At 48.8% G+C, this 25649-nt stretch overlaps 1 protein-coding gene across 3 annotated transcripts in view; it reads right to left on the bottom strand.

Moving 5' to 3' along the window:
• Positions 1–25649, bottom strand: part of TIMELESS (timeless circadian regulator) — a 1506051-nt gene that overhangs the window by 815145 nt on the left and 665257 nt on the right. The gene's annotated exons all lie outside the window — the stretch shown is intronic.

The raw sequence follows: 25649 nt of genomic DNA, 5'->3' as shown, positions 1-25649 counted from the left end.
AACATGTAAAACGTTTGCAAGCGTAGACATTGTAAAGCTGAAAGTTTTGCTGTCTCATCCATGTATAGTATGTTGTGTAGGGATCTCTTAATCAACATTAGAGGCTATACATAAACCTTCCTCGTTTTTCCTCCCTCTTCTGGAGGTGAGAATTCAAAGAAGGATTTACTTTGAAAAGGAGAGCGTAGGGGCATATCTCCCTCGTAGTGCTAACCGTTCTCTTATGTGCTATAGGGCATACTGCAATGTCTGCTTGTGAGGGTGTCTGTTCATAAGATGAACCATCTTTGTTTTTGGTTTCAAAGCTATGTTGACTCAGTAGTCAGACCGAGTTCTGAAATCTTCAGCACTGATCCTGTACATTCGGCACCGCTTAAATTGGTGGCTGCTTCTGGCTTTGGCTGAGATTTGGTCTTGCTTTGTTTGCTAGTTTCAGGGTCACTAGGAGTCATCTCGATAGACGGCTTGAAGCAAGTTCTTTGGAGATGGGGGCCGACTGAGGATTTCCCTTAATAACCCTCTTTCAAAGTCTGATCAGAGACCGTCTCATCCCTGACTCTTGACCGTGAGAACCTCTTTCAAGGTAGAGGATTTATCTTCCCCAATATGGCCTGCATCAAACGGGATGACCAGAGCTTGACATAGCAAGCTTAGAGTTATGGCAGTAACAAGCTACATGCTAAGCACTTCCCCTCTGCATGGTCCTTTTAAAGGAAGTTGTTACACACTATATTTGTCCTATCACGGGAACTTGGCATTACACACAGGGCAGAATTTGTATGGAGTATTTTCTAGGAGAAAAAATTGAGTTTAGGTAGGCCTTAAACGTAGGTGTGTAGTAATCGAAAGGCATTCTAATGCCACAGCGACATTTTAACATCTATTCCCACCCTAGTGTATGCCTGAAGGCCGTTTCGCTAAACTGAAAGTTGGTCAGTCAGCATTGGACTAAAGACGCGTGGGCCAGAGGTTTATTCCTCTGTTACTAGCATGCGACCAACCAATGGTGGAATAAAGCAGCCAGGGTACGTTGATACATAAAGGATCATGGGTACCACATGTAGGCTAGGAAAGGTTTTAGGAATACACGGGGGGCATATGCAAAGCCTCAGAGTCTGAACACACACCACTCCAACCAGCCACCTTCGAATGCTCCTTCCACTCCAAAATCAATCGGGCTGGAACAGCAATAATACCCCTTAATGTCAATTTGAACATTTTGGTTCAGTCTGCACTTGAAGCCCTTTCAAAAGATGAGGAATATGTGAAAGGAAGGCATCTATTAGAAATCATTATCAGGTGGGGAATGGAGATGTCACAGAAGAATGGCTAAAAGCTATGAAAAGGAACAAGATGCTGCAGCAAGTCAACGAAAGAACAGTGTATTGCTCAGTAGGGAGTTGTGGACAAATTCAAAATGGTTACATGAACAAGCCGTAGAAGGTGTTTAAAAAATGACAGCCTGAACTCAGAGGAGTGACTCCCAAGTGGCAGATGCGGTTACTGCTACCGAGAGTGCTTTAGGTACTCAAGCTCGGGTAGGTGAAAAAGGTAGATGCAATGTAAAAATGATGTGCAGAGTGAGGTGAAATAACGAGATTCCTAAATTCAAGGTAGTGCCCATGTAGCAAGTTGAAATTCCGCATGGTGCCTACTACAAGGTGCCACTGAACAATATTGGTCCCCATTTGAACCAGTCTGTAGCAAAACAGCCTAACTTGGTCCCTGTGGATTTCTTCAGTGAATGGACAGAGATGTGTTGATGAATGCCTTATCCACCACTAAAGCCACCGCTTTGTTTAGAATGTGTTCATGAAGGAAACAAGTCATGAGAGTATTGTGAAAGACACTTGCGTCCAGTTTTGTCCATCTAATAAGGAATTTTCTACAGGCAAAATGTGTTTGAATCATTATTGAATTTTCCACTATCACCCTAAAGGTAGCCGTCAAGTAAACGTCATATTTAAGGTAGCTATTCCATGGACTAGTTAGTCGGGGCTGCCATGGGAAGAAGCTTACCAAGAAATTCTCTAGAACCCACGTAGCAGGTCGCATTAGTTGCTCTTTTTAAGTCGACAAGGGAGTAAAAAGTAGGAACAGGAATGCAGCACTGTTCCCCAGGACAGTGGGTAGGTAATGTGATGTCCATTAAGCTGTGAAAATGTTGGGTGATTAGAAACGGATGAAATACATAAAGCTGCATGCTGTGTGAAGCGACAACTACAAGAGCACAATGTTAGCATGCATTTTCTTTCCCCGTGTGTCTAAGTCTCTTGATGGGAACATAAAGCGACAATCAAAGCTACAATACAATTCTATTTTTGCTCAACTTGATGTTATATCGATTTGTATTTTGTTAGGTTGATTATGTGCTTTATGTACTTTTCAAGTCATCTCTATAAAGCACATTTTTCAGCTCTAAGAACACAAACATTAACATAGCTGGGAAGAGATCTAAACTGTAGTCTGACCTCAAATCCTGGCTTCACCCCTTAACCAAAGTGTGTGATCCTTGGCAAGTCATTTAATCTCACTGTCTAGCATCATTTTGCCATTTTGCCAGTCTTAACACATGGTTCTCGAGGATAGGAGGAAGGAACAGCAGGAACGAAACGAGGTGCTGATGAAAGCATGCTGGGTATAAAAGTTCAATGTGGCAGAATGAGTCTAAGTGGTTTGCGGCAGTGACACTTGGGTGTATCTTATTTGGATGATCTGGTAGATGGCAGCGCTGGGGCACTGGAAGAGCTTCTGGTCTGGGAGGGTGAAAAGAGTATGTAATTGGGATAAACACGTGGTAATGTCATGGTGGTGCTATCAGGTGTAATGCTGCAGAGCGAGTGGTGATCCATGTATGTAGGGCAGAGATGGTAGAAGATTGAAACATGAGTCCATTTGTTGGGTGGGGGGGGAGGTAGTTAGGGGGCTCTTATGAGTGCAGTTTGGAGCTCATGGAAAGACCGGCAGAGGGTTGTATACAAACTGTTCGTATTACAACTGTTCGAATGGCAACCCCCCACCCAATTCGGTCAATTGTTCATTCAAACAATTGTAAACTAACAATTTGGGTAATACCCGGCAGAGTCGAGTTTTACTCTACCATCGGGCTGAAAGCAGAGGTACTATAGTGCTAGCATTAGTTGGGACAGTAGAGTTCTTGGTGTTCTCGGTTGGATTTTATGAGTGAAGGTAGATCTTGAGGGTGTTGAGGAATTGTGTCTCTGTGGTGGATGGGTTAGACTGACCCGGTAGAGTTTAAGGTTAGTGGGCATGCAATAGTTAGATGCCGATGAAAGACTGCTTCAATTCCTACATCTTGCTGTGGAGGGCAAACAGAGACCGAGGGGGTGGGGGAGGGTTAGGCGACAGTATTATCAGTGGTGTGGTCCTATTGGCCTTTGCATAAGAAGGGTGGCAGAGGGTATGTGGCCATGTGCCTTGTCAGGTGTGGACTTCAGGAGACTGACTAGTCCAGCCTCAAGTGTGTTCTTGTTAGTACTCGGGTCGAAGTGTTGATGGATAGTACGTTTTAAGAATTGGATTATTCCAGTCATTGGAAGATTCATGTCTGTACTTATTTGCATGTGGTGGTATAGTTGGCAGCCAGATTTTGAGGAATTTTCTGAAGGCCCCCTGGTGATCTTCTGTACAAAGTTCCCAGAATGTGGACTTCCATAGATTGGTTGCCAGGCTGGGAATGAGGATGCTCCTTGATGTTTCCAGTTGAAGCATGAGACTGCAACAAGGGTTGCATGGCCGGATCAAACCATTCTGACAGTCTTGTAGCCAGTGAATTTCTTCTGTGTCTGGAGGCATGGAAGGTGATGGAGGGTTTTGAACTGGAAACTGCATTTGACAGGGAGCAAGTGGAGTGCTGAGAACTGTGTTAATGTGCTCTCATTTATCCTCGAGTCTGGCTGCTATGATTTCAGCTCTTTGCAGATGTTTTAGCGAATATTTTGAGGCGCCCAGGTAGATGCTGTTGCTATTATTCCAATCTAGAGAGAACTAAAATGACAACTGGAAAGCACTGTATCGTCCATCGGGCGCTGCATGACCAGGGTGCAGAATTTCTTCAAGCTAAATTCATCCGCTACCATCCCAATCGTAGGCTGCGCTCTGCATCAGCTGACCTGCTTGTTGAACCAACCTGCCGGCGTGTACGGATTGAAGGACAAACTTTTTCCATGGCAGCTGTGCCATGGAATGAGCTTCCGTTGCCCATTAAGAAACTACCCAACCATCTGGCCTTCAGAAAAGCCATAATAACATTCCTATTCTAGGCTGAGTTATGTTCTGGCTGTGTGCCTTGCCCTCTAGTGCCAAGATACCTTAGGGTGACCGTGCGCTTTAGAAATTTGCTTAACCTAACATGACTGCTATGTCTCAACATGTGAAAGTCAGTAATGCTATGGTTTACTAGATGGATCAGAATTGAACAAAGCAGATTGCTATTTCGGCTTTAACTTGGGGTTCAACTGCGAGGAAGTGGTCCATTAAGAATACGCGTTTTTGACCATGCGCAACTATGTGTGCAGTTGCTCTGTGGTGATGGTTGGGATGACGCATAGCCTTGAGCGTGAAGTGTTGCTAAGTGTAGTATGGAGATAAGTGAGAAAGGAGTGGTGGGATGGGGGTTCTGATAAAAGTGCGTTTGTGCGGGGAGGTAGTGATGCGAGGGGTCTGGAGGTACCAGCTGGCTCGTTTTGGGGATGAGTGGAAGGGTGGGCTGTAAAGGAAAGCGGTGTGGTGTCCGACGATTCACAGGATTTCGTCACCTCTCCCCAGGGGGGAGCCCTGCCCTGTGATGCTAGGGAGGCGAGGCCATTACCAGATAGTTCAACTATGGATGGTAAAAGGTGGGAGATCCTCACAGGGAGAGAGTCCCCCTATGGGGACAAGGCCTCCCATTCCATGGTGGTACTCCCTAATCCTCCTTACCTAAAAACTATGAAAACCTTAAGATCTGTCAGGGTTCAGGCTGACAGTACTACTGTGTACTATTGTGATACTCCTCTCCTTTCTGGACGATTAGACACCATTAGTAAGAACACTAAGTCTAAACAGGATTTGTATTATGAAGATACTGAGAAGAAGAACATCAATCACAGAGTTATGCAGAACACTCATGTGAAAGATACAGGGACGGGATGGTGCCAAGGAGGCAAGAGGGGTACATTACTAAGACAGACAACGGACTATGGCACTCTGCTGGGGAGGGCCCAGCTCAACAACATAAAAAGCAAAGAAGGACTCAGTAAAGAGAGCAACAGGTTCGAAGCCTGGTCAGCCACGGAGATTTGAACCGGGAGAGAAGACAGGAAGTTGCAGGAACAAACCATATGCTGGGAGGGCGCTGGCCGCAGTCCTGAAGAGTCCTATGGCCGAGCGAAAGCAAGCCAAACTGAAAGCTGAAATCCGGGAGACGGTGGCGTGACCTCGAGGAGATGGACCGAGTGTTCCCACACAACCCAGATAACACCTGCCTGGAATGCCTGCCAAGATACAGCAGGGCCGCAGAGAGAGAAGAGCGAAGCCCAACAAGCGTTCACTGGGAACGCAGAAGCCAGACACCCCAGGAAGAACCAGTGACGTGCTCGAACCAAAACAGGAGCAAGAGGAGACCTTGCAGGGGTGTGGGGCATGTGAAGCAAGCATCAGGAGTGATCTTCCTCGTCTCAGTAAACAAACTGAGATAACGAAGTGTGAAGAAAGCCTCAGGAGTAATATCCCTCGTCTCAGTTAACACATTGAGAGTAAGAGTTGAGAAGAAATCTTTGGGAGGGTGACATGTCTTTATATCAAATCCTTTATATTGAAATACCCATAAATCTAATCTTTTATCTTGAAAACTTATACAGTGAATGCATTTTTTGTACTTATTTAGAATTTTTTGGAGGGGTCCCCCCCCCAAACCTCGGTTTCCCACCCCTAAAAACCAAACAAGAACGTTTCCCCAAAAAATGTAACCCTTGACCCAGCCTAAATACATTCACTATAAAGGTTTTCAAGATAAAATATTCAATATATGGTTATTTCAAAATAAAGGATACAATATAAACACTGTAAACCCTTTGGGGGTGATCTCCTTCGTCCAAATAATTGCACAAAGGATAAGAACAGTTGGGAAGAATGCCTTGGAAGGAGTCTCCTTCATTTCACTAACGGTTATAACAGTAACCAAAGTGAACAGTGCCTCGGGAACAGTATCCCTTGTCTCAGTAAGTGGGACGAGACAGTTAAAATCAGAGCTAAAGAGAGTGATACATTTAAGAGAGCCCTCAGGGAAGCATGGAGGAACTAGAAGAGCTCATAAGAACTATTGTGAAAATCAAATAGAAGAGCACTGAGTCTCGGAACCAGGAGAAGGGATGTGGTCCCCTGGGTTGCATTTGTGGAATCAGAAGCCAAAGATAAAGGTTGTAAAGGTCTGTTAAGAGAAGGATTAAGTTTGAGACAGAAGAGGGGAGTCATTCTACTTGCATTTTCTCTTCCAGAAAAACTACCGAAAAAAAGACTCTTGAATATTGCTTCTAGGGCTAATTCTCACAGAACCAGGAGAAGAAGAAGTTACTCTCTTACCTGGTAAAGTTCTTTCGATGGGATGGTCCGACGACCTATTCCATATCTATGACAGTAATTACCACAGCTGTGCTGCTTCGGAAAATCTTTTGGCGTCTGAGTCCTGCATCGATGACGTCGATTTGCGGCCCTCAAGGACCTCCTCCGACTGCCAACGTCACTGGATGTTATAAGTAGGACACACGACCCCCGTAGCCTCAGTTGTAGTTTTTTCCCAGAACGTGTGGCACCAGTCTTCTGCCAGTCTGACCACATAAAGCCTTGCGGAAACGTAAGCTGCAATCACATAAGAAATTCTGTAGCGGGGGAAGGCAGGAAGGGAGCGATATGGAATACGTCGTCGGACCATCCCATCGAAAGAACGTTACCAGGTAAGAGGGTAACTTGTTCTTCGTGGGGATTGGGTCCTCCGACGTATTCCAGATATATGACAGACTCCCAAAGCAGTATCAATGCAAGGAGGTGGGAAAAGAATTTAGAATACAGAAATTTAGAATGCCCAATCAAATTGCGGAGTAAAGGACCGCCTTGCCAAAGGCCAGATTCCTGCCCACGGATGGAATCGAGGGAGTAGTGACGTACAAAAGTATAGACCGAAGCACAGGTGGCTGCATCACAGATGTTACGAATAGGAACACCCCTCTGTAGGGCAGTAGAGGCAGCCATACCCCTGGTAGAATAGGCCCGCAAGCCAACCGGTGGGTCCTTACCCGCCAAGCGGTAACACTCAGAAATAGCCAGAATAATCCAGCGAGACAGTCTGCTTAGTCACAGCTTGTCCAAACGCTTTCTAGCGTATCCAATGAAGAGTTGATCGTCCACTCTGACCCGGGACATGCGTGAAATACAAAAGCTTAAAGCTCTCCTAGGATCAAGCCTATGGAGCCTCTCCTCTTCCTTACCAGGATGTGGAGGATAAAACGCCGGAAGAACAACCTTCTGGCCTAAATGAAATTCCGACACCACCTTCGGAAGAAAGGAAGGACGAACTCTAAGGACAACCCCGTCCTTATGAAATACAGTGAAGGGTGGCTTAACTGAAAGTGCCTGTAACTCACTCACTCTGTGAGCGGAAGTGACCGCAACCAAAAATACAGTTTTAAGAGTTAACAGTCTCAAAGGGCATGAATGCAAAGGCTCAAACGGAGCACCCATCAGAAACTTGAGAACAAGGTTCAAATCCCAACCGGGCACCTGGAAAGGTGACGGAGGGAACACATTAGTGAGCCCTTTCAGAAACTGAGAAATTAAAGGAATTTTAAAATGGGAACACTCTTCAGACGAGCACTTAAATATGGACAGCGCCGCCAGGTAACCTTTAACTGTACCCACTTGCAAACCCCTGTGGGCTAAAGAAAGCAAAAAAGACAGAACCATGGGAATGTCACATGCAAAAGGATCTACATTCTTAACCCTGCACCGTCGCAGAACTTTCGCCAACGGCAACGGTACAGGGACTTCGTTGCGGGCCTTCTGGCCGAAAACAACACCTCCATCACGTTTTCAGGGAGGTCCCAATCCTTATACCTTAACCTTTCAGAATCCAAGCGTGAAGGTTGAGGGATCTGACCTCTGGATGGAGAACCTGACCCCCCCTCCAGTGAGAGCAGCTCATCTCGGTAGAGAAGACGACGTGGAGGGCAGATGGACAAGCCGAGAAGGTCCGGGTACCAAGTCCTCCGGGCCCATGCCGGAGCAATGAGGATCATCCGGGAACCGAACCTCCGTAACCTCTGCAGTACTTGTGGGATGACGGGGACTGGAGGAAACGCATACAGCAGTGGGAATGACCACTCCACCATGAACGCTTCTCCTAATGCTCCTCTTGGACGGAATTCCCACAAGCAGAATCTTTCGCACTTTCGGTTGACACTGGAGGCGAAGAGATCCACTTGAGGGGTCCCCCAAAGGACGAAGATCTCCAGGAGAATCTCCTGAGCCAACTCCCACTCGTGAGAGATCGCGCTCTGCCTGCTCAGAGCGTCCGCTGTCTCGTTTTCGTCTCCGGCCAGATGAACTGCCGAGATCGAAACTTCCTGCTGGATTGCCCAGAACCAGAGCTGCATCGCCTCTCTGCACAGAGGAAGTGACCCTGCCCCCCCCCCTTTTGTTGAGGTAGTGCATGGCCACTGTATTGTCTGTCAGGATCAGGACATTCTTCCCTCGCACAGTCGGCAGAAAAGCCTTCAGGGATAGCCTGACAGCCCTCAGCACCAAAAGATTGATATGGAGTCTGGACTCCAACTGAGACCAACGACCGCGGTCAACTCGTTGGCCCCCCTTCCCGTGAGGGATGCGTCCGTCACAATCATCGCCTCCGGCCATGGTAGCTAAAATGGAGCCCCCTTCATCAGATTACCTTCGACGGCCCACCACAGAAGGTCCTGGGCAACCGAGGGTGGCACCTGAACAGGGTCTGACATCCTGCCAGAGGACTGAGACCACTGGAGCTTAAGTGCCCATTGCAAAGATCTCATCCGCAACCTGGCCTCTGGCACCAGAAGAATGCAGGATGCCATGAGGCCGAGCAATCTCAAGAACTGTAACGCTGGGAGACTCTGGGCAAGCTGAAACTTGTGCACCATCTGCTGAATGTGAGGAGCCCTCACCTGGGGAGGAAAACACTGCCCCAGAGATGTGTCGAGCGCTGCTCCGATGTACTGGAGCCTCTGAGTTGGCGTCAAGTGGGACGTCTTTAAGTTGAGGGAGAAGCCCAGCTTGTGGAGGGAGTTGGCAGGTGACGGACAGATGATCCAGGACTTGCTCGGGAGAGCGTGGCCTGATCAACCAATCGTCCAGGTAGGGGTAGATGTGAATCCCCCCTTTCCTGAGATGCGCTGCCACCACGACCATGAGCTTGGTGAAAACCCTCGGGGCGGAGGTCAATCTGAACGGCAGGACCCGAAACTGAAAGTGCCAGTTGCCAACCGCGAACCTCAGGCATTTCTTGTGCTTCAGATGGATCGGCACATGAAAATAAGCGTCCTTGAGGTCGAGAGACACCAACCAGTCCTGAAGTTGAACACCCTGGAGGACTTGAGAGAGAGTAACCATCTTGAATTTGTCCTTCCTGAGGAGTTTGTTCAAACAGCGCAAGTCCATGATGGGTCTCAATCCCCCCCCCCGGCTACAGGCACCAGTTCTATGGCGCCTTTCTCCAGCAGGGATTGAATTTCCTGCGCAAGGAGCAGATCCAGACTCTTCAAAGAGAGATTCCCTGGTGGATTGTCGTGAGGCCTCTGCCGAAAAGGAAGACAGTAGCCATGGGCTATGATCTCCAGAACCCACACATCTGAAGTAATGGCACGCCACTCTACAAGATGCTGCGCCAGCCTTCCCCCCAACCGGCAAACCATTGGACATGGCCTCATGACTGAGCTGAAGCGGCTGCGGCGTTGCCTGAGGGCAAAGAGGCAACTGCCCGAGCGGCCTTGGCACCTCGAGTACCTTGTTTTCCACCTCTGGCACTCCTACGGTGGCCCCTTTGACTGGCAGCTCCTCTCGCTGTACCAAAGGATGAGTAATAACTAAAGAAACCTCCCCTCCATTGCTGTCCCCTAGGACGAAAAGGCGGAGGTTGGCGAACTGCAGCGCCCAACGACTTTGCTGCAGCTTTGGAGGTCTGCAACCTCTCAAGGCTCTCGTCAGCCTTGCTGCCAAAAAGATGTTCCCCGTCAAAGGGCATGTTGAGGAGCCGGGCCTGCACATCAGGAGCAAACCCCGACTTCTGCAACCATGCAAAACTGCGTATTATGGTGCCCGCCGCCATGGACCGGCTGACACAATCTGCCATGTCCAAACCCGACTGAACGGCCTCACACATGGCATCCTTGCCATCCTGAACCATGGCAAGGAAACCATCCTGTTCATCCCCTTCGGGAATATATTCAGCAGTTAAGGAAACAGTTCCACAGAGTGTGCGTGAAACATGACAAGGCACATATGGAGTTGGTCGCCTGAAGCGCCATACCCCCTGAAGCAAACACTTTCTTCGCCCAACCGTCAAAACGCTTGTCGTCCCTATCAGGTGGGATGGTAGGATACGACGCCTGCTTTGCCGGGCCCATAGCCGCCTGCACCACCAAACTCTCCGGAGTGGGGTGCTTGGTCAAGTAGCAGGGGTCGCTACTGGCTGGGTGGTATTTTTGCGGCAAAGACTTGCCCACTGCCGGGAGACTCTCTGGAGCAGTCCAAGCCGCCGCCACCCTCCTCTGTAGAGCCATATGGAACGGCAGTACCGGGTCAGTTGGTGGACCTTGATCGAGGATATCCGTAAGGTCATCCTGAAGAAAATCCCCTGGGGGAGCAGACCACCCCAAGTACTTGGTGACCCTAGACATAAGGCGCCGGTACGAGTCGGCATGAGTGCCAGGCACAGGCCTACAAAACTCCACCTTCAGAGAGGTGTCCAGACCACTGGCATCATGCAGGGACTGACGCAGGTCCTCAATTTGGCTATGGCCCGAGAGAATCTCATCTGGCACCGTATCAGGAATCACGCCATTATCAGAGCCCTCATCCACCTCTAAAATATACTCAAGATGGCACAGAATGTGGAACAAAGGCATGCTTGACCTTGGCCAGAGCCTTTCTAGGGGGTTCCACCGTGCCCCGGGGTACCCCCGTCGAAACAGCCTCGAAAAGCGTTGAGTGAATCGGCGTCGACGCCGAACGCGGCACCGACAGCATCGACGGCGTCGACACAGGCTTTGAGGGCGTAGCCCTGAGCGTGTCCCTCGACAGCCTGGGTGCCGATGGCATCAACGACTTCTTCCGAGGCGGAGCCTCGAAAGAGTCACTCGACGACCTTGGCGCCACAGGCGTCAATGTCTTCCTCGAAGACACCACATGTGCACACGGTCTCGAGCACGTCGAGGACCGGGACCTGGAACGGGCATGATGAAAATGATTCCCTTTGTCTGTGCAGGACCTTTCCCGCGAATCGTGCCTACCACCCGAGCCCGAAGGCGTACGAGTGGTGTCTCTCAACCGATCACGACTGACCCCACTCGGAGGCACGGACAGACCAGTGCCCTGCGATTCAAGAATCGCTAGCATTTTCTTACCGAAGGAAGCCCATTCCTCCGGCGTCGCATGCTTGGTGGGATAAGCGACCTGCCGACGGGCGGAGTCCTCGGAAGAGGACGGGGAAGGCGACCGATGACGGCGCTTCCGGGAGTGCCTCGAAGAGGCAGGAGTGGCGGGACCGACTCCGGGACCGAGACCCACTGGACTTCGACGACGATGCGGAGAGTCGCTCCTGAAACTGTCCGTCGAAAGCCCCGCAGACCTCGACTTCTGTGGCTTGGACACCTTACCTACCGACAGCTTCTTCTTGCGCTCCCGCAAGGCTTTGGATGTAATGTTACACTCACCTGGTATCCACTGGGGCGCCACACAGCTGTGGGGACTCTGGTGCCCTTCTCAGCCGCTCCCTTGTATAATCAGCGGGGAAGTTCTGCCAGGAAAACAGGTAGGCAATGTTCAAGACCGGGCAACTGGGGTAAGAGCCTCCCAACACCCTGTATGCCCGCAGCTCCTCCCCGGACCTTTCCTCACATTGTTATGGACTTAGGCGTGCTCTCCGTCCTGCCTTCTTGGCAGGGGCGCGTTGTCCTTTGTGGGCGAGTGCAATCTAGTTACTTCACTGATACTGCCCTTTAGAGTCTTTCAGGTAGGTCTTATTACTGTTATACTGTAAGCCTTTCTTGGATTCAATGTCTTTTCTCTCTCCTTAGGTGCGCGGAAGTTCGCTGTGGAATGTTGGCTGAATTTGGACTCACCGGCAGGTGATGGTGTTTCGAGAGCGCCTTGATGCGTTAAGTAGGCGCTATGCGCAGCACTAGGATGCCTTGCCTTTGCTAACCTGTTGTCTTTTGTTCCCGTAGGTTGCGGTGCTCACCCGGAGCAAGACGTCCCAAGGCAGTGCTGGTCGACCGGCGACTTGAGAGGTAAGCTGCCGGCACAATTGTAAATGTCTAATGTCTTGTTTCTCTCCTTTTGCAGATCCGACGGTCCGGGAGGCTCACTGTTCCTTGGATGCTGTTTGCAGGAGCAGAGGGCAGCAAGCGGTGGAATCACAGGTAAACTGCTGCTAATAACGATATACCTTTTGTTTTTCAGGTGCTGTTCTTCTGAGGTTCGCAGATGCTGCTGAACACGATGAGCGTTACGTTGCAGGATTGCAAAGTAACGTGAAGCGTGTTCTCCAAGTCGGTGTGGTTTAAATAGCATCAAGAAAGTAGTCCAGGTAAAATAGTCCCTAGGCTACCACACCCAAAACACTATACCGCATAGCTTGGTTCCAAAGAGCCAAGCTATGTGGATACCTCCATGATGACTGGCATTGAAATAAAGTAGTTCCCAAGCACAAGTCTTCATTAAGTATGAGCCTGGCGCCTTCTTCATTAAGTATGAGCCTGGCGCCAAAGGCGCCAGGACTGGCCCCAAGATGGCCAAGGATGCCCAAGCTTGTTGGGGGCCCGAGCCGAGACCCCTCCTGGCCCATGGGCCTGCCAGGGGGGGGGGGGGGTTTCAGGAAGTGGGTCGTGACACGTAAGCAACTGGCAGTCGACACAATCATCCGTGTCATGGGCCTCCCCGAGGCACCAGAGGCAGGTGTCTGCGAGTCCGTCACCGACATCTTGGACCCACAGTCCCCGCACTTCTTAAAGCCCGGACGCGGGGTGGAAGACTAGGTAGACATCACGAAGGATATACTTCACAATACGAACAGGTTCGAAGAACCGAGAAAGAACAGAAACTCCAAAGAGTCGAGGCGCGCCAAGATCTCCGAAGCGAACACGTTGGCGGAAAAAACTGAACTGAGGCTATGGGCATTGTGCATCCTACTTATAACATCCAGGGACGTCGGCCGTCGGAGGAGGTCCTCGAGGGCGGCGTATCGACGCAGAAAGATTTTCTGAAGCAGCGCAGCTGTGGTGATTACTGTCATAGATATGGAATACGTCGGAGGACCCAATCCCCTCGAATTGAGTCATTCTCCTGGTACTATTTACGTTTCTTTATGTTGTTCAGTAGTACAGCTAGAGTAGAAGAGATTTTTGGGCAAAGGACAAATATTCATTTTGGACTTCTGCTTGATGACAAACAACCCAGTTAAATCCTTGGTTAGTTAGGGATAACCCATTTAGAACTAGAGAACGGTAGGTGTTTTCTTCTTTCTGTAAATAAAATCATACTAAAATGCCACCTCAATCTCCAATCCTCACTCCAGCACGTCAAAGGTGGAGGGGTCGATGTAGAAATTGGCTTCGAGTGTGAAGCAAGGAAGATGTAGGAGGGGCAAAGAGTGGTCTGGAGGAAAGGAATGTGTGGGGGAATATGCTGTGTGAGGAGTGGCTTTTAATGTGCCAGTTCAGTGATATTTGTGGGGCCTGAGGTAAAATATATGTGGGGGGAGAGAAGAGCAGGTCTGGTAAAGTAGGGGGTGAGGAAAGGAGCGAGGAAGGGAGAAAGGGATTGGAAGATGTGATTTTTAGAGGTTGGGTGGCAGGGTGGTAAAAGGAGGATTTAGAGAGGTGGGTGGGAGGTGAAGTGCCACTGGAGCAGGTGTGGTGAGGAGAGGTTTGTGTGGAGAGGCATGTGAAGTAGAAGTGAAGGTTGGAGTACAGCAAGTAGTGTGCTCGAGTGTCTAAGGTGCAGTGGGGAAGGAAGGGGTGAAGTGATCGGGGTGCATCTTCTGGTAGAGTACTGTGGTCAGCAAGGCAGGTGAAGTGGAAGGGTGATAGGGTTGATGGAAGGTGAGGCGAGTATCAGGGCGAGGCCAGGATGGGTTGGTGAGAAAAGCTCTGCCATCAGAAGCCTCTTATGTGAGAGGACATGGCTGCAAATTTCAGTAGGATTTCCTTATGGCCGGAGGGAGGTCAAGTACCCAGTTTGTAAGGGACAGTCACATGGTGTGAACTAGGGACATGGACCCTTTAAGAGGCATGGTCCGTGCACCAGGGAAATGAGACTATGGGATTGAAGAAATCATGCTCTCCCCAACCCTAAAGCACAATGTTTTTATGTCTGCCCAAGCTGTCTGCCTCGACCGCTACAGGTGCTGTTGGAGAACTGGGGGACGAGTGACCGCCCACGCGGCGTGGGTGCAGGAATTTTATTCACAGAGGCGAAGGGGGTTTGAACTGGGATAGGAAACCCACCTGTTAAAGAGCCATCCATCATGCAAGTCCTCCTAGGTCATAACATTAGGTACATATAAGCTCAGGGAGTCTACCTGTGGGGCGGGGTCAGTGCATGACAACCAGAGAGCGATCAAAGAGGATGAACTAGCCAAGTTCCACCTCAGAACTGGAAGCCATCTTCAGGGATAGGACTCATCAGCCAGTCACTATACCAGCGATCTGAAGAGGGAGTTAGGAACTCCAAGATGGTGGACGTGGTTCTTGAAGATGCAGTCCAGCAGAGACTAGAGGATCCCCCAGCCAGCCCCACAGAACTAGGATTGCATAGTTACCTCTACCAAGCCTACCCCCTCCTCCCCGGCGAGTACCCATTCGCACAGAGAGAGGCTGTAAATCAGGACTAGGGTATGGCAGGCAGGGAGGTCCTCGCAAAGACAAGCCAATCTCAAGTCCCACAGAAGGACTACAAGCCATCCCTGGTGCTGGGCTTGACAGTCAGGCCCCATCCCATCTACCACACTCTGTTCGCTTTTGCCAGAGATACTGGGAGGCTGAACGTATTTGTCATGAGGAGATGGGAAACCCTTTCAGACTGGGGTGGGAGACCAATCGGGGAATAATAATCCAGTGCCAATCCAACTCCAGAGGGGGACAGTTGCAGTTTGGAGGGTCCCAATTCCTCTTCCCTCCCCAGGTGCCAGCTTTTATGTGTGCAGACCCCAGACACCCTCAATGCTTGGAACGAGCTACGTGGCCTCACCTACAAATATTGCCCGTTTTTGGCAGTATATTTAAGTGCATTTGCACCTACCCCTGCAAAATTGCCCACCTCTCAATTTGGGGCACAGAATAGCTCCAAACAGTCTGTGGCTCCATTGGCCGCCATTCCACACAACGTGGTTAATGGCCGCTGCCTAGATCGACATCCGGCACCAGCATCAAGCCCAGCAGCACCCACAACCTGCCATTGGCTGCTCCAGCAATCACCCACCCTTGCAGCTCACCGATAGGCGGCAGCCAAAGGGCAAGCCTAAGGGCCTGTCAGTGTAGGGCAGCAAGGAGCTAACAGCTTGGTCTTACTATAAGTACTCCTCTGTACTATAACTTAGCAGTACTAAAACTACTTGCACTGACCCCATCTCTGTCTATCAGTGTACGGCTGCCGTCACCATCTACACACTGCCTTGTGCTCAATTTCGCTAACAGCCACTTGGTGTTACGTACTTCTCCGACTAAGATTGTCTGCATTTTGCCTCATGTCTGCTCTGCCTCCTCAACCCCTGCTTGAACTGCAATGAACTTTCATACAGCATGTTAAGCAACCACGAATTGTATTGTATCTTGCCGCTTATATGCCTCATATGACCCCTTGTCGACACCCTGTTGCCACCGTTACGTAGCACGCTACATGGGCGCGACCGTTTCAGCAGCATCCACGGTACCTATCCGTATCAATGCTATTTCCATGATTTGGCTGCATGCGTTATACACATTAGCCCAATAGCGCTGCAACGTCTCCTACCACCCTGCATAGAGCATCTTAGCCCTTGTTTGATTCTCAAACCTAGATGGACCCAGCTACTGTTAGTGCTTATGCCTCTTGCACAGGACACCCTAGCTCATACTGAGATTTTTAAACCAAATGATACCATGCTGTTATAAATCGTGCTTGTCTGTTGATACTTTGCATTTTAGCCCATTATGTAACTTCCAAATCTAGATGGACCCTGCTGCTGTCAATGTTCATGTTAGCTGTCATGCTGCATTTTAGCCCATATATTTGATTTTCAAATTTAGATGGACCCTGCTGCTGTCAGTGTTCATGCTTCCGGCACAGTACACTTTAGCCTATACTGAGATTCTCAAATCTAGACAGCCTGCTGTTACATTACACCCTAGCCAAATTGTGCCTTTAAACCTAGATATACATCTGCTGCCATATTCACCTATCCCCAAATGCCATATCCCCAAATAATCAAGGATGCTGCTAGGGATCTAGCCCCCTTCATAACCAAGCTGATCAACGCATCCTTCTCCTCCAACACCATACCAAGCAACCTCAAAGAATCTTGGGTCCTGCCTCTCCTCAAGAAGCAAACCCTAGACCCCGCCATTCCCACCAATTACAGGCCCATCACCACGGTGCCATTCCTGTTAAAGATAATAGATAGAGTAGCATACCTGCAGATTCAGCAATATCTTGAAACTCACAAACTACTAGGCACCCACCAATCAGGCTTCAGACCGAAGCACGGCACCGAGACAGCCTTAATCGATCTTAAAACCCAGATCAATGAGATTAACGACAAAGGGAACACTGCCATGTTACTACTCCTCGACCTGTCGGCAGCATTTGACCTGGTGGATCACGCAGTCCTGTGCGAACACCTGGCCTCAGCAGCCCACTTCTCGAAAGAGGCCATAGCCTGGATCCAATCATTCCTGGACAACCGAACTATGAGGGTCTTCTCCACCCTAGCCTCAGCAGACCCCATTAAAATAACCTGTGGGGTGCCCCAAGGCTCCTGCGTCTCTCCCACCCTCTACAACATCTTTACCAAGCCCCTATTTGACAAGTTGGACAGACTGGGTGTCTCATATACCAATTATGCAGATGACACCCAGATCCTCATACCCCTCTCAGGCAACTACGCTTCAGATACGGCCTTGGTAAACAAAATATATCTCATCATTCAGGCATGGATGGCCACACACGGTCTATGTCTAAATGATGAGAAAACCGAAATCCTGCTCCTCGGATCCAATACCAATCTCAAAAAACTCAGCTCCAACTATAAGGCCTTCAACATTGATGGCAATACCATCACAGTGGCCAAAACAGTGAAAACACTAGGCTTTCACCTTGATGCAACCATGTCACTAAAAAAACAAGTCAACTCACTAGCATCCTCCACCGCCTACACATGCAAGCTAATTAGGGCATGTAGAGCCTTCCTCACCCAAACTAGCTGCATCATCATAGCCAACGCCCTAATACTATCCAGACTGGACTATTGCAACGCCATGTACCTAGGAGCCAACAAATGCATAACCAACAAACTACAGACACTACAAAACAACGCTCTCAGAACAGCCCTCAACCTACCCTCTAAGGAACACATCTCCAACAAAAGAAGAGAACACAAATGGCTTAAAATCCATGACCGCATCTCCCTCAAAACGGCATCACTCACCCACAAATGCTTAAACAACGCAGCCCCCCCCTATCTCGCATCCAGAATAAAGAAAAAAACGTCCACCCGCCCCACCAGATCGATCAATTCCTACTGCCTGCAGGTACCCAATTTCAGACAAAAGAAAACCGGCGGCAGCAGCTTCCCTGTCCTGGCAGCCCAACACTGGAACGCCCTCCCACTCCACATTAGGACAGACCAATCCTACTATAGCTTCAGGCGAAACACCCTCACTTGGCTGCGGGCCAATGATCCTCACGACTAACCCTGCCATCTAATCTGATCATGCCAATGCTATAACCTGACTACCATGCACAGCCTTAAATTTGTAAATATGTAAATGCAACCGAACTGCTCCTACGCACAGTATTAATATGTACATTTGTAAACCCTCGCTCAATTATATGTATATATGCACATCCCACACAATGTAACTGTAAATGCAATGCACTTTTTCTCATGCCTATCTTATTCTGTAACCAAGTTTTTAAGTAATCCTATCTTCCTGACCTCTGTTGCGCCCTGTTACCTCTGGGTTTTGCGCGCTATACTAAATAAATAAACAAACAAACAAACAAACCTGTGCAAGTTCATGCCAGCTTTCCCCGTATCTTGCCTAGCTCACCACACACTCCACTTACCCTATGTGTGCTAATAATTGCTATCTCATTGCCTCACATTGCCTCATAGGAATGCGACTACTGTGCCACACTTACCTCGCCCACGTTAAACTTTAGGCACTAGCCATCTTCCTGAGCTTACTCCTGATATTTAGCACCTGTAGATATAGACACGTTGCACTACCTGCCACAGCTGCCTCGTCCACCTAACTATATGACTCACTCTGATTAGCCAGCCTTTGCGCATTGCCCAGTCCCAACTATGCTAACGCACCATCTGCCCGCGCTGTAGCTGCGACATCGACTGACATAGTTGACCCATGCCACATCGGAAGTATTAGAACAGCGTTGACATGCGGCCCTGTTAGGCAGAAACCTGTGCAATTCCCTTAGGGGCCCCTGCAAAAAGTGCAAGAGTACAGGTGTTAGCAGTAAACCCAATTGGTAGCAGTCTGTACCACCCAGATTTACCTGGTAGCTGTGGCTGAGCAGTCAGACCTCTCTCAAGAAGATTTAGGTAGTATATAGAGTATACACAATAGGGCTAGAAATACAGAAGTACAAGCAAACACTGACCAGAGCTTTGGTATAAAAGTATAATTATTTATTTAAAAACACACTTGTAAAAATACACTGGCACTAATATGTCAAGCAAGTTCAAACACAGTCACTAGAAATATATACATCTCCCTAATTAATTATTTGACAAGTCTAGGTTAAGACACCACTTATTTAGCAAAACAGAGGTGAGCGTGTAACCATAGATGGCACTCCAATAATTTGTTTAAAAAGGGAGAGAAAAGGCAGAATAGGAAAATCACACAGTACCAACACTTTTAAAGAACCACAGCAAGTCAAGAAAGGCAGGTTCTACTGTAGAGCAAAAAGTTCATAGGCCAGGCCCACTCTTGGAGAGAGCAAGGCAGAATGTGCCCAAGATCACACAGAGGAAATGCACTCAAAGTCTTTGCAGGAAAGTCAAAAAGAGGTTGGATCAAGTCAGAAAGGTAATGTTAACGGGTCCGAGGTGACCCCAGGATAGAGAGTCAAGGATTTACGGGACACTTTGGACAGTCTGTTGCAAGGGAGACCAGGCGGGACACAGTACCTGAAATGGTGAGAAAGCTCCAGCGGGGGCAGTTGTTCCCGGCAGCTGGTGCAAGTCGTGGCTTCGTCCAGGGGAAGAGAAGATCTCGACGTGGAGGAAAGCTGGAGGTTGTTGCACTGCCAGGTAAGAAACCAGCCGCGGAGTTTCCCGGTTAAAAGGTACTACCCTTTTATTTGCAGTAGTGGTGAATCATGGCTATGCGGCCGCCAGGGTGCTTGGCACGGGCGATTCGAACACGAGACGATCCAGGAAGGGGAAAAAGGCGAACTGGTTGGTCCCACCAGCTCAAAGGGAAGAAGACTCTCCTGGAAGATGATCTTCTCTGTCGTCGGGAAAGTGGTGAGTTTCGTACAGCAGAGCTCCACCAGTTGTGTCGTTGTAGATGGCTCAGCTTCTCCCCTCTTCAGATTCTTTAGGTCCTGTGGTGACTTCTGAAGTTCCAGTCCCCAAAGCCCTGCTTTTATGCAGAAAACCCCCATTCATCAGCCTGGCTGTCAATCAAACATGCTAAGTGGTGACCCGGGCGGCTCACCACTGGGCCAATCACACAAGAGTGCGACTTGAGTTGCCAAGGCAACTCAGTCCAGGGTGCCTATTCCCCTCCCCCCCCCTCTCCCACACATCCTGTAGACCCAGACAGAGTGGCACCACTTTTGGAGGCTTCTGTGCAGAAGCCCGCCAAAAGTGGAACAAAGGGCTCGACTTGGGTTGGAGTTACAGAGGCGAACAAACGTCATTTTAAAACCGAGTCCTGGCAAAAAGACCCAACCGGGGAATAAATATTAAATAAATAACCTGGCGGTATCTTTAACATTGCACCAAAAAAATGGTGTGTTTAAAATGAATGGGAAAATCCCATAGGAAATATTCCGGTGGAATATTTCGCGTGGTAACCACTGCCACCAGCCAGAAACTCGACAAGGGGGGACTGGACAGTGCCCCCTTGGAAAACAGACCCAGGGGCAATCGAATTACCCCCAACAGTACTTCCACAATATGATGATTTGTACTGGTTCTGTTCACAATTTAAGACTAGTAAAGTCAATGGTGACTTTACGGTTCCATGTAATAATGTCACCACAAAAATATCGCCATACAAAAATATCGCCGAAAAAGTGTCGTTTTTTGTGGCGACATTATTGCATGGAACATGCGGGGGACACCCCCGCAGCCCCCAAATTATTAGTTTTTTTTAATTGTTTTTTTTTGCCCCAGTCGCCATATATATGGTCAGCCAAATAATAAAATAATATCGCCACAACATTTTCCCGGCGATATTATTTACGGCGACCATATATGTGGCGATATTACCTGATACCGACTTTACATGCCCTGGGAGACAGTAGTCAGTCCCAGGGTATGGAGTCTATGGGGGTCACTATGACACCCCTGTGTTACTGCACTGAGGGTGCTGTGTAACACATGTACCAAAAACACATGAAGCCCTATGGAGTAAAAGACCCCATAGCCTGAGAAACACATTACAAAGTCAAAGGACATTCTCAAATCATGCCTAAGAGTGGGAGGAAAGAGTCTCACTCTTAGCAGGAGAAAAAAATAAACCCCAAAAATCCAGCCAAGCTGCTGGGGGACTCACTAGGTTTGGGAAATTACCCTTTACAGAGAATTCTCCCCAACAGGCCCCTCCCCTCGGCAAGTACACTCACTTTCATTTTAGGTACCATATTGTCTTTAATCAAGGCACATTGTGCAACGCCCACTTGCACTACCTGCATTCTTTGCAATACCTCCGGTGCACACGCCATGACAATGTCCTACACATCACCTCCACCACCCAACCCCATCACTTACACTCACTCTCCCAACCCCTACCTGAATGCACCAGCCCTGTGGCTCAAACATTTCGCAAATCAAACCCACTCCTAACCAACCGTGCACACTTACACTTAGAAATGCTAGACTCGGTTCCAGACTGCTTCGCATTCCGGGTGCCCAATGCCAATACACTAACACCACCCGCGCCTCTACCCAGACTTCACCCAAACCATCCACGACCGGACCTAAAGAATTGAAAGGAGCGCTTATCAATGCCAGATCCCTTACCGCTCATGCCCTCGATATCGTTGACCTCATTATCACCCAGAACCTCGACTTCACTGCCATCACTGAAACATGGCTACACGCTGCTTCTGGCCCGCTCCTATCCCTCGCCATTCCTGACGGATACTCTATCCTCAGAAATGACCGCTTATCTAACCTACCTAAAGGCGGCGGCGTTGCCTTCATACATAGGGAGAATATCAACATGAGATTGCTCCCAAACATCCAATATTGTTCAGCGGAAACACCATCAGTGAAACTTTCACTCTCACCCACCAACACAGCAACACTTCACCTCATCTACAGTCCACCCGGTCCACTTTCCTCCTTTGCAGAAGATATTACGTCTATCCTCTCCAACAACACTAAGCCTAACTCACAAGTGCTGATGCTAGGGGACCTGAATCTTGGACTGTGACCCCAGGGATCACATGGCCACAGAAATTGCAAGCATTGTGTCAAATCTTGGCTTCCAACAACGTAACCTCGAACTTACACACAATAAAGGCAGAACGCTTGATTGGATCATAGACCTAAATTGCAATACTACGATAAGTTCCAACTCAGCTTGTGCCTGGTCCGACCACCAGGTCATCATTTTCCAACTACCTGCCACCATTCCCAGTACCAAACCTCCTATAGCCCCCTCTATCCCCACCAGGAATAAAAATGACATCACTAGGGACAAGCTACTCCCGCTTATCCTACCCATTCTGAACAACTGTGCCACTTCCTATAACGACCCCACGTCTTAGTGGACACCTTCAACCAAACACTGCTTAAAGCCATTGACATGATAGCACCGGTCAAACTTAGGAAAGCTAAACAATGAGATCACCTGAACTCGTGGTTTACACCACATCTTAGAGCTCTGCGTAAAGAAAAACGTAAGGCGGAATCACTTTGGAAAAGTCTCCCTTGTGCCTTAAACAAAGACAACCTCATTGCATCCCTTAATTAGAAGGAAGCCATTATACAGGCAAAAAAAGAAACATATAACCTGTGCATTGCGCAAGCTGAATCCAACACGAAGGAGCTCTTCAAAATTGTCAAAGAATTAGAATCCCCTTCGCCTATATACGTGCAACAAAGACAGCTCCTGGTGCAACAGCATCCAAAATGCTCTCCTTTCCAAAATAACCACCTTACAAGCCAAAATCAATGCCAAACAAAATTCTCTTCTCTCAAAACCTCTGGTACCTAAAACACCCACCACTTTCACCCAGCCCCCATTTAGCTTCACTCCTCTCACTATCTCGGAGGCTGAAAAAATCATCAGCGACCTCAAACCTAATTGCCAAGGGGATTCCTGCCCGGCCCCTATCATTAAGGAATCTGTCCACGACCTTGCTCCCTTCATTAATTCCTCATTTCAGTCCGGAATTGTGCCCAACAACCATAAGGACGCCTGGGTCATCCCACTGCTCAAAATCCGTCCATACCAACTAATTTCAGACCAATCACAACAGTTCCGTTCCTCTTAAAAATCTTAGACAGAGCAGCCTACCTCCAGATACAGAAGTATTTGGAGACTAATAACCTACTTGGTACTAGACAATCTGGTTTCAGACCCAGGCATGGGACAGAAACAGCCTCATTAGATTTGAAAACTCAAATAGAGAAATTAAAAGATAACGGCAAACTAGCCTTGTTACTACTCCTAGACCTCTCTGCTGGCTTCGATCTAGTCAATCACCAAATCCTATGCCAACACCTGAAATCTGCTGCCCACTTTTCTGAAAACGCCACCTACTGGATCAGATCCTTCCTGGACAATAGACTCATGAGAGTATTCTCACCCACAGACTTTCCTGACCCATCACCAGTCCCTTGTGAAGCTCCCCAAGGATCGTGCGCATCTCCTACTCTCTACAATGTTTTCACCAAGCCTTTGTTCGATGTGCTTGACTATCTGGGTGTCACCTACACCAACTATGCGGATGACACCCAGATACTCATCCCCATCACTGGTGAGTACATCGCAGACGCCAAAGCCTTGAACAACGTATACCAAGTCGTCCAGGCATGGATGGCACAGCATGAGCTCTGCCTCAATGATGAGAAGACAGAGCTCCTCATCCTTGGCACCCAACAAAGAATTAATAAGCTTGACCCGTCCTTCTGCACTTTCAACATTGATGGTAACTCCATCAAAGTGGCTAAAGAGACCAAAACTTTGGGCATCTACCTGGATTCCACATTGTCCCTTAACCGACAAACCAATGCACTCGCTGCTGCATCTGCCTACACTTGTAAATTGGTTACAGCATGCCGCCCATTCCTCTCCACCCAGAACTGCATTACTCTCGCCAGGACGTTGGTTATGTCTAAACTTGATTACTGCAACGCACTATCAAGGCACTAACCAACGCAACCTCAACAAACTTCAAATTGCCCAAAATAACGCGATCCAAGCAGCCCTCGCCATACCAAGGTCAGCGCACATCTCTGACACCAGGAAGAGCTTACACTGGCTCTGTGTCGCCCAAAGAATCTCGCTCAAATCACTGACTCTCACTCACAAATGTGTCAACAACCAGGCCCCGACCTACCTAACTTCCCGCTTCTCACAACACATCCCTTCACGGACACTAAGATCCGCCCAAGCACAATCGCTTACTATTCCGAAATACAACCTGCAGACTGCCGGTGGCGTCAGCTTCCCAGTCCTAGCATCCAAACTTTGGAACTCCGTGCCATTATCCATTAGAACCCTTACGTCCGCCACGCTTTTTAAACACAAAGCCAAGCTATGGCCATCCTCTACACCTCACTCACTACCAGCTTAAGCCCCCTGCTCCACTACTCATGCACTACCGGCACTTTTGCTTGTGAACCTATTGTTTGCCTGTACCTGTAGCCATGCCACTTTTGTACCTTTTGTGCCTTAAGATTTGCACCTGTGAATATAATCTTTGCCTGTCTGTAACTGTAAAACTGCCATCTTTGTGTACCTGTGCCTTTAAGATATGCGCCTAGTTGACTTCGGGCCTAGCGCGCTATACAAATAAATAAAATACACACACAAATTCAGTACCAAGTTGCACCACACCATGCAATTGACACAAATTGCTGGTAGAATGTTCGATTCTAATTTCATAAACCCAGCATATCAGGAAGGCGAGCAATCCGCTCCCCACACAGTTTCCAGAACGCTCCGGCAAAGAAAGACAACCACAGAGGGGCAGAGAGACGGTTTTCATACCAGTCAACATATGCAAGCGCTATGCAATCAGCATCACAGGAACATAGGCAGGAGGTGGACTAAGCAGCATTCCCTAAAGTCGGACACTGCATGCTAGACTCAGGGCGTCGGAAAATGAGTACCTGGCGGGCCCCCTACACTGCCAGGGACTTGAAACAATGGGAAATCTGCAGCAGGCTGCACTTACCTTAAGGGGATATGGCATGGCGGGCCGTAGCCATAAAGCGGATACCCTCCTGGGTGGGGAAGACAGGGCCAGATCGGCCAAGGTCAGAGGACCAATCAGGAGATAGGGAGGGGGTTAAAAGAAGCAACAGGAAGGTGTAGGTTGTTCTGGCGAAGTGAGAGGAGGCAGACCAAGAGACCAGCAGGAGGAAGGACGGTGGAGTGGAATGTGGTGGCGATTTATGAAGCAGGTGAGGCAGCGGTTACTGAGTGCAAGTGTAACTGCGTTGTGAGTGCATGAAAGAGTAGCAAGTACATTTAGGAGAGGGAGTGAATGCGAAGTGATTGTGAGTGAAAGGAAGGGGAGTATAAGGTGGGTGGAGTGATAGTGTGAAGGAGGGAGCAGTAGCATCAGGGAGAAAGAAGCAACATGAAAGGGTGGAAGCAAGGCTTAGAAGGATTGTGAGACATGGGCGGAACAGAGGAGGACGATGCAGGCGGTAGAGGGAGTGAAGGGGGGTGGAATAGAAAGGAGAGGGGAATGCCACCAAGGGAGACGGGGAG

Source organism: Ambystoma mexicanum, chromosome 3q, assembly GCF_040938575.1.
Source record: "Ambystoma mexicanum isolate Mex_15411 chromosome 3q, UKY_AmexF1_1, whole genome shotgun sequence".
NCBI classification, from domain to species: domain Eukaryota; kingdom Metazoa; phylum Chordata; class Amphibia; order Caudata; family Ambystomatidae; genus Ambystoma; species Ambystoma mexicanum.
This window is presented reverse-complemented; position numbering and strand designations above follow the sequence as displayed.